Source organism: Anopheles aquasalis, chromosome 2 (assembly GCF_943734665.1).
Source record: "Anopheles aquasalis chromosome 2, idAnoAquaMG_Q_19, whole genome shotgun sequence".
In the NCBI taxonomy this organism is placed as follows: Eukaryota; Metazoa; Arthropoda; class Insecta; order Diptera; family Culicidae; genus Anopheles; species Anopheles aquasalis.
In genome coordinates this window covers 88420647-88425646 of record NC_064877.1, presented here as the reverse complement: position 1 = coordinate 88425646, position 5000 = coordinate 88420647, and the positions used below count along the sequence as shown (strand labels likewise).

At 47.7% G+C, this 5000-nt stretch overlaps 1 protein-coding gene across 1 annotated transcript in view; it reads right to left on the bottom strand.

Moving 5' to 3' along the window:
• LOC126570123 (protein cramped) overlaps positions 1-5000 on the bottom strand; it is an 89076-nt gene that overhangs the window by 83050 nt on the left and 1026 nt on the right. The window lies entirely within an intron of this gene.

The window sequence follows — 5000 nt, the reverse complement described above, 5'->3', positions numbered from 1 at the left end:
TGATACCGTCTCCACCGGCACGGCACAGCAGCAGCAGCAGCAGCAGTCGCCATGGTGATCCCCTTCGCTTCGCTGGAATTCTGTTTAATTGATTTTCTCCCACACTGCTAGCCAACCGGCCTGCTCTGTGCTGCTGCTGCTCTGTTTTGCAATCGAAAAGTTGCCATCACTGTCGTCCACCGCAACAACACACACCCCGGTACCCGGTACCCGGTCCTCGATGGTCCCCTGAACCAAATCATCGGCGACCGACTGCTGCTGCTAAGGGCAGGATATGCTCCACCGATGGCAGCATGCCCTGGATGCTGGGCAGCACTGGCTCTGTGTGGTGTTGGTGGTGTTTTGGAATTGCGTTTTGCTGGCCTCGATTTTGGAGGGTGGCCTACACCAGCCAACACACCCCCGCCCCGGGGCACAGTTCGATAGTCAAATAGAGAGAATTAATCAGAGAGATACAAACTGAATTAATCACATCCGCAGGCTGGACAGAGATAGTGCACAAAAGGGGGCAGGGCGGTGACCAGTTCTGTCTGGCTGGCTGGCTGGCTGGCTGGTGTTTTATGAACAAAATAAGGATTCACTCTGCCACCTGCAACCCATTCGCTACATTCGCGCGGATCAAAGCGGAGCGTTGGGTGGATGGTAATCCTAATTGGGGTACTACAACTACTACTACTACTACTACACTACTTCTCGTCCGTGCGACCATCCGTTTGATGGCATGGGACCGAAATTTTAATTACATAATCCATGGTGCGCTTCCATTAGCCAGATTTTATCACTCATCGCCCGCGCCCGAACCGTGGTGGTTTTATTTACCCCGACACCACTACCACACTCTTTGGTGCATTCGGTGCAAGGCTTGATGTGTGCCTGGGACGCGATATGCGATAAACAAGCCTTTCACGAACAAAACAAAAAGTAAACCGGATAAAGGAAATCCGTTTCGCGAGCTACCCATTAGTAGTAGGCCATTTTCCATTTTGTGCATTGTGTGGCGTGGTGGAGTGACATTCGCTCAACCGAACCGAAACACATCGCGGGGACCAATTCGAATTTAACAGACCGTCCTTGCCCCGATGGTATCCGATGGTGGCGATTTCCAAGATCCCAAAAGGGAAAGTAGCCTGCTCGTCGAAATTGAATGAACTGAGAATGATGGATTGAGGGGGGGTAGATTCCTATTAAACATTTATGCCTCCCTCTTCGGGCGGTTCTTTGATGGGCGGGCGAAACTGTGTTTAAAGCATCGCAAATCACTTAAAATTCCGATAAACCTTTTACGATATGAAAGTGTATCTTTGCACGTTCTGTGGCTACTGGCTCTCCCTCTTGCTCTTAATGGATCCTTCCATTCCCCAGAAGGCTGGCCGTTGTTAAGCCTTCTCCCGCCTTGTCCGTAAATTAAATTGCTTACCAACTTATTGAGGTTGACTTGCTGCTGCTGCTGATGCGCTTTCGATGCTCTCGCACGGAAAACCACACTGAATTACACGAGCACAAGCACAATTGCCGAAGGGAATAGAAGCTATTTTAAAACACTCACGAAATCACGGCACATCAGCGACATTTGTGTTTGCCCGGACTCGATTCAATGAATACTCGATTTTCCTGCCTTTCGCACACTCAAACCATGGTTGCTAGTGGTGACTGTTGTAGCAGCCAAAACCACACCGACACATACACACGAGCACGCCACCATTGGTCACTACAGTTCTTGGACAATGTCAGCGACCATTTTGTGGTTTTTGTTTCAATTAATTATTTTGCAACCACTGCGTAGAGAGCCATCCTCCCTCCCTCTCTGTCTCTTATATCGTCGTTCCGAAACAACCTGGTATGTGGTTTTGCAACCCGAAACACACCAGGAAGGAGATCCTACACTCCATCGCTGTATATTCGCCGGTTTTGTTTGGTCAGGGAATTCCTTTGGGTTGACTATTTTTCGACACCATGACCATTTACTATTGCAAACTATTTGAAACATTAGCTGCAAATATCAAAGTCAAATAAAGGGTTTCAAGGTAAGGTCCATTCGTCGTCGTCGTCGTCGTAGTATGCGCGACAGAATCAGGATAAGAGCGGAGTAAGAGATGCTTCATCCAACGATAACGGAACAGCAGCAAACGATTATTCGATGTCGCTCTGGAATGTGGCAGCCGCGCTCTGTTGGCGAACGTGTCGAGAAGGGACCACATCACACACCACCACCCCCAGGAACACATACACATTCCAGTAACCAATCGTACGAGACCTCGGAAGAGCACAAAAAACCCCTCCGCAGCATCACCATCCACAACAGCATCCGCATGTTGCGATTCCGCATGATCCCTGTATCCCAGATCAAAGTTTGTCGGTGAAATGTGCTCCTCCCCCACCACGGCAGAGAGGAATTTTATTGTTATCTTATCTGAGGAAACATTACAATTCGAACTTTTCCGAACTCCAAACCGTCCACAGCACCGCTTAACTCTCGCCGTCCTCCACCCCGAGGGGGGGGAGTTTGGCTGCTGATCCTTTGTCATATGGATCTAGGCATCGGCTTACTGGCGAACTGGCTGGTCCCAGGGTGAGGTCCCGGACGCCACCCGGAAGACTGACTGACTGACGGTTGGGTGGGTGGGTGGTTGGGAAAGATTTTTATCGTCCCCACAATCACTCCGTTGCAAGTCATTTATATTTGAATCTGTCTTCCTTCACACTATACCCGATAGGGCACTCTACTCAACTCACATGGGGTGCTCTCTCGTTGTTGGTGTTTGATTATGGTGTTGTTCATGAGAAGCACATCCTCGATATTTCAATCAATCCATCCAATTCCAGTGCCATCCAATTCAGGGGAAAGTGTGATGGGCTTTTTACATCTGTATCGGTTTCCCACAAAATCCACGGGAACAATCCATCAACCTTTTTTTCGTGGAAGCCCCAAAAACGAGATCCTATAATTGATACTCCTAATGCCGATTGTAAGTGTCAATAAATAAGGGCACACCGACGACAACGGCGACGACGATTCAAATAAGCGCGCGCGTCCATTAGCGGAGAGAGCTGTTCGCGCGAGCGCGTGATCATGAATTTTTATCAAAAACCCTCCTATCACTCACTCGCTCACTCACTGTACTCTTCAAATTCCTGCACGACAATTGAACACGTGGCGGGGGAACCGATGAGAATCGTGCCATGTGCTGACAATCCCTCAAAACGGCCCAAGAGCCTTCCGCGGTCTCGACCGCGACCGTTCCTCGCACTTCGCTCGTCCTGGTGATGGGTGGGCCAAGCAACAAGTGGCGCTTGAAGCGTGGCGCACCGAAGAAGAGCTCCGGTTATCATCGGCTGGGCACCATTTGTATCGCCCATCCGTCCACCATCCACCATTCCTGTGCGTCGGTAATTGTGCGGTAAAATTCTGCTAATGGACCACCAACCAACGGCACCACCCGTGCCCGTGCCCGCGCCCGCGCCCGCGCCACGCTCTACGAGGGAAGCTAAATCTAGAGAAACAGAAAAACCGAAACTGGCCTCACGTACCCGTGCCCGTGGTGTGTTCCGAGAGCGACGCCGACGCATGTCGTCGCATAACAAGTGTCCAATCAAACGGTGAATATGGTTTACCTTCAAACAATAGCATTAGATCGGGCCCCATTTTGCAGACCATTTCACACGGAGCGACGCTGGTAACGTAATTTCATGCTGTTGGTAGGAAAAGCGGTGGAAAATCCAATTGTTGCAGTAACAAAGAACCCAACGACACGAGCAATAATGCATAATTAATGATTGATAATCCTGTGATTTTAGCACCGATGGACCGAGGAACACCGAGGAAAAGCAGATGTTTCAACCCGTAACCCTCCGGAACTTTACCGCTGACCACCAATGAGCCACCAAAGAGTTCCCGAGACTCTCTGAGCCATCAATCAAAAACGTTAAGAAACTGATCCACTGATCCAAGCAGCCTGACCGCTGAGTTGTGTACTTTGTAGAATAAAGTTGTCCAGGTTCATTCTGCAGAGAATGACAGAGGACCCCGCCCCAGCCCACAAACGACACTTTTGGTTCTTCCAGTTCTTTAGTATTAGGTTTAATACAGTCCTTTAGTTACAGGTTATAAAACAATCTAGGACTTAAACATTTGAACACAATAACATTTAAACCTATGAAAAGTAGTTCCCCGTTGTAGTAATCAGGACAAAGACCCACTAGCCAGCGAAGGCGCCAGTTTTTCCTAAAAGTCTCCGTCTCCATCCTCTCCGCGGAAAATTCCTAATTTACACTAGCGCCCTCTAGGCAGTTATCGCGCAAAGTTCGGGTTGAAACGAACGGTTTTTTCAACCGCCAGCGATTTGGTCGCACCGCTGTTGAACTCTTCAAAGATTCAAGGAATCAAAGATTTATAAGTATCAGATCTTAAAATGATTATACCCCGCAGAGAATAAACTATATTTAGCACTAAAACAGCGCAGTGCAAAAGGGAACCAGGCAAAAGGACGACGCATTTGGTTTCCTTAAGTTTTAAAAGAAATTGGAATGTTACCTCAAAGACTAATGCTGTTAAAGGTAGAACCGGAGAATAAACAAAGCCCAAATTAAGAGAAATCGGGGGCACTAAGGCTCCAATTGATTCAAAACCGGATTTCAAATCACGGCATGAGTGAGAAACAACGAATTGAAATTCGATGGACAATTGGGTTGCATCCTGGAAACTTGCCCTTATCAAGGGAAAATAAAAATCAAAAGAAAAAATGTGTCATTGGAGAGGTCAATTCGAATATCAACTAAATGGGTAGCAATATGCTGAACAAATCTAATCACAAACAAATAACAATTTCAATAACAATCGCTTTGCTGCAGGAGATGCCAAACAAATCGACGTTCTAGGCATACTTTTTGATTGGTAAATTAATCTCTTTTCACGTCGGAAATCGACATAAACGCATTGCGATATAGTGTACCGTGCAAACGCTACATATATTTATCAAAGCAACGGTAACACTAAACATGTT